Below are 15025 nucleotides of genomic sequence, written 5' to 3'. Positions count from 1 at the left end.
CCCCAAGCAAGCCAGGATGCTGGGAGGGGGACTGGGGACCCCCACATCCTCCCAAGGCACTCGAGTGGCACCTGAAGTCCAAGTGTCATCAGCGAGCCCCAGAGCTGCCATTGACTGTGCCAGTGGTACCTGGTGCAGGTGGATGTCACCCCACTCACTGCTCTTCCCAGCCATCCCTGCTCCCCCAACGAGTGTGGCGACACAGCCCAGCAGCACACCCTCACTTCTTATTCCAGCCCTGCCTGGATGCAGGGACAAGAGTTACTGAGACCTCAGACCTGGCAGCAACCCACAGCCAGGATGCTTGTGAGGAGGCAGGAGAACCTCTTCCCGGATTCTCCCACTGGCTGCTCCGGCGCTCAGAGCCTGCAGCTTCCAGTTGGTGCTCACCCCCAACGTGGCAAATCATGATGGCAAGTCTCTGGGAACCCAAACCCTGGGGAGAAGGAGGCACACACCAGCTCAGGGTGAGTGGGGATGGGAAAGGGAAGGTTAATGGCCAAGCTGGGGGCTCTAGTCGAGGCACTGGCCGCAGAGTGCTCCTCTGCAGCATTCCCATGAGAACAAGCTCCTGTGCTGAAATGCCCCAACCTCCCCTCCCTGCCCCTCTCCCCTTCTTTTAATTGGTTTGCAAATGTTAAATGTTTTGGCTCTGTGTTCAAACCGCTGTCTGGCTCCTGCAGATACAGCCTAACCCTCGGAGTTCACCCGGGGCTCCCGGCCCCTCCGGTTCCCCCTCTTTGCCATAGCAGCAAGCCCCCGCCGGGCCAGCCATTGTGTCCTCCTCCCCTCGCCCCAGCACCTGGAGACCTTCTTGTAAAAACTTCATTTGCTGGGGAAAGCTTTGATTAAAACAGCCTGGCAGGGGGCTCCCCCACTCCCGAGTCAATATTGGTTTTGGAACAGATGGGGGTGACGACAGGACGGGGCCAGGGGATGGGGGGAAGCGGAGCAGCCGGAGCTGGAGCCCCGTTGGTGCCAGCACCGGGACTGGGTTGTGCTGTGTGTGGAGATGCCTCCGTCCCCAGTGCCCGGGGAGTGGCAGGAGGCCCTTAGCAGCGCTGGGGAGATCAAAGTGGAGCAGCCAACGGAGAGGTGGAGCAGCCCTGCGTGCTGGAAACCTCCGGGAACAAAAGCATCAAAGTAAATCAAATGAAACTAATTGAAGTGCTTTAACATTAAATAATGAGGGAGAGGCTTTCATGAAACGCCAGCTTCTTCCCGTCAAAATCCGGGGACATGCTTCCAAGAAAACCGAAGCGACAACCCCTCTGAACCACAACAACCACCCCCCCCCCCCCAACCCAAACATCTCACACAAAAGGGCAAGATCATTCCGGCTGGGTGGCTGCCTGGGCCCCCCCAAAGCTCAGAGCCCTCTGCTTCCCCAGCTCCCGGGGTGGACGGCGGGTCGCAGGCAGCACACAGACCCAAGCATGGTCCTGTGCTTCAGTCCCTGGTGCTGTGGGGAAGCACCTTCTGCTTGCTCCGGGCACTCTGCAGGCAGCAGAAGGATGTGTGTGGATGGGATGTCCGGAGCTGCTGGTAAGCTCTGGGTGTGTCAGCACAGGCATCAGTCTTGCTGGAAGCGCTGAAGCTCCTGGCACAGCATCCTGGCCAAACCTAAACCCCTCAGCTCTGCAGGTCACGGACCTGACAGCCTTTCAGCTTCTGGGGAACCCTGTCTTTGCCAAAGAAAACTCCAAGAGGCCTGATAAATCCCAGGACTTAAGGTTCAAGCTGGCATCCAGGACAGCCCAACAGCAGTTGCCATGATGGAGAGCAGGGGGAGGACTCGGCAGGTCCACTCCATGTTGGCTGGGAGCAGAGGGCTCCAAGGAAGAGCCTCTGGTTGTGGCCCACCTATTTCTGGAGCAGCAAGGAAGGACATTAACAGCAGTTTCTCAACCTTCTGGCCAGGGCTTAGGATTTGCATCCTTACTCCCAGCTAGTCAAAAAGGCAGAGCTGTCCTTCCCCCCCTGCTCCAGTGAAGCAGGATCACCAGTGGGATCTATACCAGTGCTCACTGCAGAGACAAAAGCAGTTCCTCTCCCCTCACCGACCCCTCAGGTGCTCAGCCCCACTGCTCTGAGAAGTACCTCTGCTCCCCACCAGCGAGCTGCTCCCAGCCCAGCCCTGAGAAACCCAAAGAGAAGGAGGCAGCAGAGAGATGGACCAGACCGACACCCATTGAAATGTCCCTGTTAGCCGCTGGCTGAACTGGATCGTGGCCATGGTGAAAGAAACCCACATGAAGACAATTAGACTAAATTGTGTCCAGTTGCAGAAGACGAGCCAGCAGTGAGATGTGAGGTAGCCCGACTCCAGCCAGGCTCAATGTCTGGCTTGCCCCATCGCTGCCACTCATACATCACCGATCAAGGGAAGCCCCCGCAGGTTGTTTTAAACCAGGGCCAGCAGGAGGTTGGGCTAATGAGTAAAATCTGAACATTCCTCAAATTTCCCATCCATCCCGAGCGAGGGGAGGGTGGAGGAGGGGGATGGGGATGAAGTGCTTCTCTCCCCAGAGAGGCTGAGCCTATACAGAGGGACAAAACACTTGTCCTGGGAACAGGGAGCTGCTAATCCCAGGCCTGAGCTGTGCCAGGCTGGGGAGGTGAAGGTGTCCTCAGGATGGGGACACAAACCCCCTCCCCTCTACCACCCCAGGGGGTGGCTGGGAGATGGTCTGCTTGTTCCCATGGCAGGAGTGGGATGCTCCGTGACAGCCACCTCATCCACCAGATCCTCCTCTTCCTCCTTGGAGCATCCCAGCAAACTACCCCAGCCCCAAGCTGGGGGCTGCGGGGGTCCTGCGGGCTGACACAGGGGCTGCGTGCAGCAGCGATGGGATTGGGAATGTGGTCCCAGGCCCCAGCACTGCATTATCCCCCCTGAAGACGACTTACTCAAGGAAGAGGCTGTTCAACACCCAGCCTCATCCATCCCAAAGCCAATAAATGAACCTCGCCCACCTATTCAGAGCTCTCTAAAAGGGGGACGCGGAGGAGGGGAAAGGTAATTAAAAGACATCAAAGAGGTGGCAGGAAGAAAAAAGGCATTTTAAAGAGGAAAGAAGAGGGAAAACGGCCATTCCCGATCAATACAATTGCACTGCTTCAGAGAGCTGCTTTAAAGCACAAGCAGGCAAGAGCCCAGCATCAAGCAGTGTGTGGGTCTCTGCTAAGGACACCCCAGGCTTCCCAGGAGCAGGTGGGACCCCCAGGGATTGTGTGCCAGTCCCCAAGAGCTTTAAAAGGACCCCAGTAAATGAGTTCCCTGAGGTTTCTGTCTCTGGCTGGTCACCTGGCAAGCTGAGGCAGCTTTTCTAATCTTGGTTTGGATGTTGGAGCCAGGAGTCACCACCAGCTCGCCTCCCTGAGCATCCCTGCGTGGTTCTGGTGGCAGGGGCTGGAGCCAGCCTGCTGCAGGGCAGAAAAAAGGTGATTAAGGATGAGGAGATGGCCAGCTCTCCTTCCAAGAAGGCAGGGGTAGGGATGTGGGGTACCAGCTGGACTGAGAGCAAAGGGAAGAGCCTGTAAGAGCTGGGCTTGCTGCTCCTGTGGTAGCTGAAGGGAGAGGAGAAACGTGGGGCAGTGTGAGAAGGTCTAAAGCTGTCGCTGCTGCCAAGGGACCTTCTGCAAGTGGTTGAGATTCTGCTTCATGTGGGGTCAATGACAGCAAAGCTGCTCCTGCTGGAACCTTCCTGCAGTTCCCAAGTGCTTTGCTCTCCTGTCTGTGAAGCAGTGCCTGGCCCCAGTATTTCCCCATACAGATGCTGCTGGAAGAGCTTGGGAGGCATCTCCTGCTGACTTCTTGCTGCAGCAACTCACTGGACACCAGCAGCCCCTTAAACCAGGGATGCTCAGAGGACAAAGGTTTCCTTAGTCCAGGGGCAGCAGCATGGACCACAAAATCGGTCTGGATGCAAAGCCCACAGGGGCTGGCTCTATGACCAGCTCAGGCTCAGTGGTTCTACTTGTCCTTCAGGCTTTAAATCCCTGAGAAGTTTTATTTTTTTTCCAGGGAAAAAAAAAAAAAAGCCAAGAGAGGAAAACACAAGAATTTCTCAGTAATAAGCTCCTACCCTTTTTCTTCATTAGTGCCATCAGCATATGGTCCCTATCCTGGAAGACTAGCTGCCTCCTGCTATTTGGTTCCTCACTCTCCGCTACTCTTTCCCCCTCTGCTGCTCTTCTGCCTCCATCGCTCTCTCCCTGGGATTTTAATTACGTTCATCTATTTCCACTCACTAGGTCTGTCACTTTGCAGCAGGGCTGCTGTAATTATCTTGTGGGAAGCACCGTTCACTGTGCTGAAGCCGGAGCGGATTAAGGATCCTCCAGCGCCTTTTTCCCACCCCTCTCTGCCAGGTACCTGCACAAAGATGACAGATGGTCAGGGGCCATTTATTTCCCCTAATGAGCTGGTACAAAAGGAGATGGCTCCCAAAACACATGTATATTTTCAGTTAACTAAAAATGCCCCAGACTCCCAGGGCTTTGCCTGGAAGATGGGAAGGGTCTGAACCCAGGTAAGGAGCTGTTCCAGCAGATGGAAATGGGGTATTTGGGGTGCTGCAGGAGGAGCCCAGCTCTGGGTTTGGAGGAGCTTGGGCTGTGTGCCCTGCCCTGTGGTCTGCTCAGCACCAGGGTCACTCGAGCTGTTTCCCACATTTGCTCTCAGGGGCTAATGAATCCAGAAAGGGAATTAAACAAAAGCTCTGAACCCTGCCTGCATGACAGACACCTCTTAAAAGCAACTCTGGTGTTCCTCTCAGGCAACCAGGAGAGAGCTCTCCAGCCTTATCCCATGCTGCTGTTAGTGTGTGATGGGCTCTGGTGCTTCCCTCAAGGAGCATGAGCCGTGGTCCAGCAAGACCTCACACAAACACACAGCTTAGGCCGAGGGAGGGCTGTTGGTGGGCATCAGAGGATGTCAAAGGATGAGGGAGATAATTCCAAGCATGAGCATGTGCAGAGATTACAGCGTGAAAAGAGAGCGTGGCTGCCCATGGCCTGAGCTGATGTAAAGCACCAGAGCCCCGAAGGATCCGCACAGATTCATGCCAGCTGAACGCTTAGCCTGCAAAGTGGATTCACTTTAACCCTCTGGGAACGTGCTGTGAGGGGCTGGAGATGAACCAGGCACTGCGCCCTCCCAGCTTGCTGTAGCTGGCATCTCCAGCCTAACCCAGCTGAGGACTAACAGTGATTTAAAGCACGTAGATTATTGTCTTATAGTGGTGGGGACAGAGGAGCTCCAGACCCCACACCCCCTGGTAGCCCCATTTCACACCCCCCAGCTGCCCATACAATGTGTTCCCTCACCGCTGCCCAGCCAGGGCTGCCCTCTCCTCTGGATGCCAGGGTTACATTTGTAAGTTCACAGAATCACAGGGGTTGGAAGGGGCCTCCAGAGCCCATGGGGTCCAACCCCCTGCCAAAGCAGGGTCCCTAGGACAGGTCACACGGGTCAGGGCTGGAATCTCTCCAGAGAAGGAGACTCCACACCCCCCGTGCAGCCTGTCCCAGGGCTCCCTCACCGATTCCAGAGGGATGCTCCAAGGGCCGTGTGGGTGTTTCTGAGGCTGGCTGCTCCAGGGATCTGTGAAACAGGTGCCTGAAGCAGCAAGCCTGAAACCTGCTTGTGAGATAAGGCTCACCTGCTGCTTCCCTGTGGATTTTTTGGGGGAAGCAGCAGCACCCGTAGAACAGGCCCGATGTGGGGACTCCGAACTTCACCCCACGGCTGGGGTGGGGGCCCTGGGCTGCCTTATGCAAGGCAATGCAGAGATGAGCCGCGCTGGTGAAACCCAGGGTCCTGACCTGCGCTGGTAATTAAGGATCCCACAGCAGTTTCTGCAAGAGTCAGGGAACCAGCCCCACTGTCCTGGCCGAAATCCAGCTGGGGTAATTATCTTCACCCCCTCGACCCCACCGGGCAGCTGTGACATGACATAGTGTGTGCTGGGGCCGCGGGGCCCAGCGGGAACCCGGCCGGCCACGACTTGGGAGGGGGGACCTGGGAGTGAGATAAAAGGTGAGTTGTGGGTATTCAGCACATAACCCCGCTGCTAGCTCATTAAAAGACAACATTTGCAGGTCCCCTTTAAACTGTTTATCCATTATTGAAAATACCATATGTTACATGTCCACCAAGATCAGCTTCCCAGCCGCAAGATAAGCTGCCTCCATTTATTGTTCATCCCTCTCTCCCTCCTCCCTCTCTCCCTCCCTCCCTCCCCCTGGGCTTTTAATTACATCCATCACCTCCCACCCCTCCAGTGGAGCTGGATTCGTGTCTCACCAGCCCAGCGAGGGAACCAGGCCCATTTTTTCTTCTCTCCCTTCCCTCTTGGAAGGCAGCAATTGTTTCGCTTCCCGCACACAAGTCCTGGAGCGAGAGACATTTAGCAGCCGCTGTGAAATTTCAGCCAGGATTGGAATTTATTTTAAGACACCGGCCTTTAAATTTTTCATTAAACCTGCCTTTTTTTTTGTTTCCCCCTCCCCCTGCGATGCAGCAGGCTTCTGCAGGGACCAGGGGAACGCTGTGTTTATATGCCTGGCACGTCGTGGGGAGAGGATGGAGGATTTCACACCACCCTGGGCAAAGGGCTTCCCGGCACAACGCACCTGAGAGCCGCTCACTGAGCCAAGCCACAAGCCCTCCCCTGGGATCTAGGAGGGTATTTGCCACCTCTGCAACACCCCCCCCAGCCTGGTTTGCTTTTCAAACACCAAAGCAGAGCTAAAGCAGGATTTGCTGGAGCAGGGAGCATCCCCACGAGTGCCCTTCTTGTTCAGCGTGTTTCCAGGAGCCGGCGGTGTCGCGGCCGGTGGGCTCCATGCTGTTTGCCTGCCCTGAGCTTGCAGGCGGTGCTGGGGCGCTGGCTTGGAGTGCTGCCTGCAGCAGGGAGCGCTTGGAGCATCCTGTGATAAGGCCTCGGGTTTTGTTGCTTGTAACTCTGCCAGCCCTCAAGTGCCTGAGCTGAAATTTTTCCGTGCTGGGTGTCAGCTTTTGCAGGGAAGGAGATGCCTCTGGCAAACTCAGAGGGGATGAAACTGCCCTGAGGAGATCTTCCCTCCCCGTGCATCCCTGCTGCACTTACCTTCCAGCTCCTCCCCTACGCACGCCAGGGGCTCAGCAAACACCAACCAAGCCCGCAGACAAGATGAGCTGAGGATCCTACAGAGACACAGCTCATCACCAGGGCGTCACCGGCACGACAGTGCCGGGATGGGGCTGCCCACGTGAGCTGAAGTCGCATTCCCAAAGCCTTGTGTGCCTGAATTTGCAACCTCAACCAGCTTCCCTCTTGATTTTGTTGTTTTGGCATGCAAGAATTCTCTAGGATCAGCTCTTTTACATCATTATGTAAAATATGACGTCTTCATGTATTTCCTGAATACAGCCAGAAAAACACCCCCACTGTGAGGGCCTGCAGTACCTCAGCAGGTTTGGCAAACCAAGAGGAGAAGCCTGACCAACCCCCCTGTTAGAAGTCATGCAGCCAAAATTTGCTTGCTGAGAGATTGCTCATCTCCCTGAAGAGCCATTACAGACCCCATAGACCCCTGTATAGACCCCCCCATACTGACCCCCATAGAACCTCTGTGGCCAAGCAGCGTGGTTCAAACACACCCCAGTCCCACCTACGCATCCAGGTCACGTTCAACAAGGGTTCAACCTCACAGGTGAAGGGATGACGCAAAACCCAGCAGGGTCCCCACGAAACCCACACACCCCCCGCCCACGTCCTCATCCAGATCCAGCTGCCCACGTGCCGCATCCTGGGCCAGGAGCCGCCGTGCCCGCTGCCCAGCCCTCGGCCAGGGCTCTGCCGGGCAGCAGGTTGCAGCTGCCCTGGTGCTCAGCACACAGCAGCGAGGTGTGGCGGCCGTGGATTAATTATTCATGGAGTGCCAGACGGGCGCGCAGGAGATCAGACGGGAAGAGCTGGCTCCCAGCGAGCTCCCGGGCTCTCCTTATGCTCTCCTTGCTCTTCAGTCACGGGCACGTTGTCACCGGCCACCTGCACATGGCGGGACGGATCTTTGTTGAAATCCCAATTAGCAAATAATAAGTTGGGCACAAACCCTGACTGCTCCCAGCCAGACAGCCCCCCCTTCCCTTCCCTTCCTTTGCCTTTCTGAAACAAAAGGTTTCCTGTCGTTAAAACCGGGAGGATGGGGGTAAGAGCAAGGCTTTGGGTTAGTGGCAGGGGATGAGACCCCCACCTCCTGCCCCCAGCCCAAGGACACAGCTCACCCCATGGGGAGCCTGGGGAGCCTCGGGGTTGACCAGTCGGCTGTGCCACAGCCATGGGGACACTTGGCAAGAGCCCGACAAGCAAGTGGAGCTCCCTCAGCATCCCTTTGAGCTGGCCAAACACTCCATTCTCCTGAGGGGCTGGTTTTGTTATCCATCCCAGGAAAGGAAGAGGGTCATTCAAAGGCCCTCAGCAGCCAGAGCAGTTTCCCTTTCATCATGGAGCGTTAATGTTGGGTGGGGAAGGATGAGCACTGCCAACAGCCAGACAGCAGCCACAGCCCTTTCATCCACCCATAACCTTGAGGGTGCTGGCTCCAGAGCCTCCTGCCCGATGGCCTGGCCAGGGCAGGGACAAAGCTGTTTGGCTGGGCACATCTGCACTGACCTGGAAAGGAATGGGCTGAGAAACCCATCCGGCATTCCCAGATGGACAGAGGGATGGAGAGATCCAGCTGGAAAATGGGGGGTGGTCTACAGAGAAGTCGGTGTGGAGGCAACATCGATGCTTCACTGACTGAGTCGGCAAGGAAGAACGGTGCTGAGGCTGCTGTGAGCTGAGGCTGCTGTGAGCTGAGGTGGGTGATGTGCTGATGGGGGGTCTGGAGCTGGTTTCCATGCAGGCACAGCCCTCCCAAGCTGCCTTGGGGAACCTGCCTCACCACGAGCCTGTCCTGCATGCTGGGGATGGTGCTGCAGGGCAGCCCTGGTCTGAGCACAGCCCATCACTGCTCCACCAGCAGCCTCCCAAGGGGCTCACACATTTTGTGCTAGGATCCTGGCTTTGTCCCTTTTCCTTCCTTCCATCCCTCACACACACCGTTTCTTAGAGCAACCAGTTAAGTGTAGGCTTAGGAATGATTCATTGGAGTTCTACTTCCTTTAGAACACAAATCCCAGGCTCATTTCTCTCATCTTATGTTCAAGCAGGTTTTAATCCAGGCATCATGATGTCTTCAGCAAGAATGACGAGGTGGAAACTGGAACAGAAGTGACTGTCTTGCTGGTTCAGAGGAAGTTTGGAGCATTCAGGTTCAGTGTATGGAGAGAAAAAGCTTCATGAGAAACATCTGGAGGTAACGACATCCTCTCCACGATGCTCAGGGAAGCAAATGAGTCCTATGACCACAAGCTGGCAAGGGACTGTGGCTGTGACTGCTTTGTGGGGAGTGGGAGGTGTGCAGGATCGGGTGTCCTGTCTCTCCCACCCAGCTGAGACAACTCCTTCTGCCATTCAATGTCATTTTAAATCTAAAGCTGATACTGTGAAAAATCAGGCTTTCCCTCCTGGAAGACAATGGGGTGTTTTCCTGGGAGTCACTTTGCTCATTGTGCACACTGTGGTATCTGCTTTGCTTACATCAAACTGGGGCAAGTTCTATCAAAGACATGAAATGACTCTGAAGTCAGGGTGACAATGGCAGGAGGATGAAGTCACGATGTTAATCTTCTCTGGGGAACTCTAAAGAAGTGGAAACTTCCACTGAATGCCATGAAATCCTCCCCACAATGAAACTGTTCAGACATGCCAATCACCAGCTCACAACAACCGCAGGAGCGAAGCTCTTCTTGGAAGGGAAAGGTCTGACCTGATGCTACCAGGAGGATCTCTGGATGTCGAAACGTGTGCTGATTATGGGTTTGTTTGACAAACACAGGTGCCAGCACATGCCTGTAGTGAAACGGGAGGCTGGAAGAAGGAGACTTTGGGGTCTCTCCTCTTCCTGGTGCTGCAGGACGCCCCTTTCAGGGATGCACGGGAAGATGGGTCTCTGCACCACCGGCTGTGCTGCCGGGCTGGCTCCGAGGGGCCACCCTTTCCCCTTCCCTTGCAGCAACAGCAGTTGCTGAGGCACCAGCAGCCTTGGGGCTGACTCAGGCAGTGCAGGAAGGGCTCAGCAGAGACCATGCGGGTGTGTGTGGCCCTGGACAGCACTCTGCCACTGCACCAGGGCTGGCTGTGGTGCTGCATCAGGGCTGGCAGCGATGCTGCACGGGGCTGGCTGTGGTGCTGCACCAGGGCTGGCTGTGGTGCTGCATCAGGGCTGGCAGCGATGCTGCACGGGGCTGGCTGTGGTGCTGCATGGGGCTGGCTGTGGTGCTGCACGGGGCTGGCTGTGGTGCTGCATCAGGGCTGGCAGCGATGCTGCACAGGGCTGGCTGTGGTGCTGCATGGGGCTGGCTGTGCCTGCCAGTCTCATGCAGCCATAGGCAGCCCTGCACCCACACCCAGCCTCCACGCAGACCCCCCCAGGCAGGAGGGTGCTTTCCCACCCTCACCTTTGCAGCCACATTCACCTCCAGCTCAGAAGGAAAGACACCATCACTCAAGTTCTTCCTCACCACAGTGCATCAGGAACCACTGACCGGTGCCCAGCTGATCAGCCTGGTGCCCCCAGCTCCGGCGTGCTGGAGGACACGGGGGCTGCACGTGTGTGCACCGGGCTCCTCCATCCTCCCACTGACCACGTGAGGAGCCTCTGCTCAGGGTTCCAGCGGGATGCAAGCGAAATCCCAAAGCAAAGGGAGACATCCCATATGCAGCAGCAGCATCACCCAACAGCCAGGAGCCTCCCATCCTGCTCAGCAGCAGGGGCTGGTACCTCCCAGACACATCTCCTGGCACCTGCTGAGAGAAGCACGGTGTGAACACCCAGGACTGTAAAAACCAGCCAAGAAGCTGTTGCTTTGTTTTCCTCCTTCTTCTGAGCTCCTTGTGGGTTTGTTTGGAGGGGACGGATAAAGAGCAGCCCCCAAAGTGTGTCTTTAACGCCCGGAGGACTTCAGAGGAAGCCAGCTGACTTCAGCAGCGTCGCGAACCAGACAGACTCCTCGGGTTCTATTTCCCCCAAATATTTATTTTAGGAATCAAATTAAATGTCCCAGCTCTTCGGGGATTCAATTCTCCCTTCCTGCGGGTGCGAGCCAGGGCTCCCAATGCCTCAGTGCACGGCTTTAAAGGCATTTCTCCACTTCTTTTGGATTAGTGACCCATTCTAACAGGTCTTCATTGACGGGGAGTGTGGGTCTCTCAAAGAGTCCATTGGATACAGCTTTACAAAAGAGTTTAGCCGGAGATGAAGAGTTTACAAAAAAGTTTGTAGGAAACCGTGGAGTCCTTTTAAAAGGGAATAAACTGCCACTGCTGTGTCTGGGTTGAGTTAATCTGATTAGGCCAAGCTCATCAACAGGCCTGCTGAAAAGAATGAGGCGGGGGGAGAAAGCAAAGCTGAGGACGGGGCCAAGGAGGAGAGAAAAAACCTTGGGACCTTTTTACTAGAGAAGTCAAACAAAACCCATTGTTGCTGGGCATGCTTGCCTACAGATGGCAAAATGACAAATCTTTTCAAAGGCAAAGCAAATATAATTGATGGCTTGGTTGTTTTTTTTTTTTGGTGGTGGAGGTGGGTTGGGTTGGTTGTGTTTTTCAACATCCCCCTCCCAGGTATGGGAACAGAGGGGTAATAAGATTAAGGGAAAGTGAAATGAAAGGGGCTGCGAAATACCACAGATACTTGTCCTGGATCACAGACTCAGAGACTCAGAGACTCACAGACTCACAGCATTGCAGGGGTTGGAAGGGACCTCAAGAGATCATGATGTCCAATCCCCCTGTCACATAAGGCTAAGGATATGGAACTGTGGAGTTCACCTACTCTACATACAACCTTGGGGAAAAAAGACCCTTCCCTGAATGATTTATGCTCTTAGGGCCCTTAGGAAGTGTCTGTGCATCATTCCCCCCCACCCCAGTCAATGCTCAGCACCCAAACGAGGAGGCAGCAGCAGCACCCAACCATGGACTGGAGAAGCAACCCAACGGCACAACCCAGTGAAGGGGAGCGAAGGGCTTTGGGGACTGCTCCATCCCAGCCCAGCCCAGCCCGCCCAGGGACAGGGTGGGCTGTGGCAGGACTCCTCTTCCTCAGGCCAGGGGAGGATGCTTTGGCCAAGCACGCGTCTCCGCTGCCCTGCTGCTGGCAACACACAGTGCTGCTGCCCCAGGACCCGGAGAGCTGCAGCCAAGCTCCCGTGGGCCAGGGGCTCAGTGCCACATCCTGCGCTCAGCATCGGGGCTGGCATGAGCTTCATCCCTTCCTAGGAGGGTCAGGCTCCCCAGGCACAGAACGGGGGTGATGGCATCATCACACCATCTCATTTTGAGATGTTTATTGTGGGCAAATTAAAAAGCCTAATTTAAAGTCCTGCCGGAAAGTTACATCACCACCACCACCACCTTCTCAGGAGATATTTTAGGCTCTATATTTAGAGCAGCTCGAGCTGTGCCCGGATTTAACACAGGCAGCTCCTTAGCCAATATAATTAAGAACAGTATCAGTGGAAGGCATGTAAGGAGATTTTCTCCCCAAGGCCACCTAATACAGATGTAATTGACTCTATTTTCTGCTTTCTGCACACGGATTGCCGCAACTCAGCCCCTATTATCCATCAACAAATGAACAGGATCCAGTGAAAGGGACCTCTTCAACCAGGACTGGTTTTAGAGAATGGAGCACTGGGCTGTGTTAAATCTGGACACAACGCGGCTTCGCTCCCTCCCTTTTTATCTCCGCCGCCTTTTCAAGATGTTTCCCAGTTAAGGGTAAGTCAGCAAATATGTGTTTGGGCAAAGCGTTGGCGCTCGCTAAAAGAAGAGAACATCTGTCTCAATCAGCTGGTCTATTCTGTGGCTGCAGCTCCACGGAGGCTCTCAGCCCGCGGAGACAAAACCGGGGCGACGCCGTCAGCAAGGGGGTTTGTTCAGTGGTGCTCGTGGTTGCAATTTCCTTTCGCTGAAGTTTCCAAGGGCGGGGAAGGAGGAAAGGAGGGGAGAAAAGATAATCAAACCCCATTTGCTTCCTAGCAAAAGAGCCCCAGGGGAAAAAAAAAAAACAACAAACAACCCCCAAAACCTAAGAAATACATGAAAATCTCCATTTCTAACCCCGCACGTCTCCTCCCGCGCTGCCGTCGCTGCGCTCCCACAGCCCGTTTCTCAGCCCTGAAAAGGATGTCCTCAATGGCAGGAGGCATGATGAGTAATGGTTTATTAGCACAGACCGTAATTTTCGTTGAAATCTCCTTGCTTTAAGCTGAAAGAGCCCCAGCATCTCCTCAGAGCACAGAACCGCCCTCGCTTCACGTCTAGTTGTGTCCCGGTGTGTGACAGGATGGGGCAGCCCGGGCGGTCAGCACGTGCTGGATGCCAGGAACGTGCTGTGCACGGAGATCCCTGAGCATGAAACCGAGCAAGCAGAGCACCAGGGAGGGAGGAAAAGCTTTTGCATCCCCCTGAGACACAGCTAAGGAAGAGGTTTTGCCTTGTGAGACCCAACCTCCACTCACAAGCCCTTTTGCGAAGCGCCTGGTCCCAGCCTGGCTCCACAGAGAAGGGGGATGTGGCTGCCCTGAAGTCCCAGCCTGTTTCTTCCCCATCTGAAGACGTTTGGAGACTTGAAGAGGCACCAGAGCAGCGGAGAGCAGCAGCAATGGGCTGTGGGGTCGGAGGGAGCTGGGCACAGACAAACATTGCTTCTTGGGTCCCTGAACCCCTTCCCAGCCCTGGGCTTGTCCAGGGGATTTCACAAGTCATGCGACCCTGATAATTAATTTCGGCTGATTAGAGCGCTAAGCTCCAGAGGGACAGGAGAGGCCGTGCTAGGTTTGAAAAGGATGCTCGGGGCAGCAGGCTGTACTGTAATTTGTTACACATTATAGGCTGCTAAAGAACCTCCTCTCAATCTGCCAGGCCTTAATGTCTTAATTTCTCCTTCAGCATTCCCTTTGACACACTATCCAAAGTGATGTATGGCGGGGGGATGATTGCATGGGATCAAGCAGAGGGAAATCCAGGAGGGATTACAGCCCAATCCCTGGGCAAACAGGCGCTGGAGTGGCTGAACACAGCCACAGCTGTCTGCCCAACAATACCCAGAACAAACAGTGCCTGGGGAACAAGGCACGGCCAGGGGCACAGGCAGGCAAGGAGACAAAACCTGCATTCAGCCCCCTGGGACCCCGGGGCCTTTTATGAGCCTTTTCACCCCAGCTGCAGGCTTTTGAGTTGTGCTTCAAAATTTTAGAAGCCCTGGATGTAATAAAATTGGGTTTAGTGATCAAAGAGAACTGGAGATCCAGCACGTATCCGGGCTGGGCAAGGACAAGTGGAGGCTGCCACGAGCAGTTTGTCCTCCTCTGTTCTCTCTCATCTAACCAAACACCAGTATTAGGGTTAATAACTCATCTCATGTTGCCAGTCTTTAGGCAGAAAGAGCCTTTAAGCTTGGGGTTTTTTTTAAACCAAACCCCAAACCAAACAACCCACGATGTGTACAAACACGATGGGTTTTTAAGGGTTCAAGGTTAAATATGTAGGCGTCATGCCCAGAGAGGAATCCCAGGGACTTTTCACACAAGCCTTAAGAAGGAAAATCCCAGGTCTCCATCCAAAGACAGGTTAAAGACTTTCACTTTCCCAGTGCCTATTCAGGGGCAGGTTGCTGGGGACACGAAGTGGAAAATCAGATGTTACCAAGCTGGAGCTGTACTGGCTGCAAGGGAATAACTGTGGTTCCAGTTGGGCTGCAAGCTCACTGGCCGTGCCTCCTGTTCCTCTGGCATCTCCCATGGACCTTGCCAGGGAAGGACACCCATGAGAAAACAGGATGTAAACAAGATGCGTGTGACCTGTGATGGGGAAAAGCTGCTTACGAGGAGAAAAGCCTCTGTGAGGCAGAAAGTCTCTCCACC

This window comes from Gallinula chloropus (assembly GCF_964237585.1).
Source record: "Gallinula chloropus genome assembly, chromosome: 23".
Taxonomy (NCBI): domain Eukaryota; kingdom Metazoa; phylum Chordata; class Aves; order Gruiformes; family Rallidae; genus Gallinula; species Gallinula chloropus.
This window is presented reverse-complemented; position numbering follows the sequence as displayed.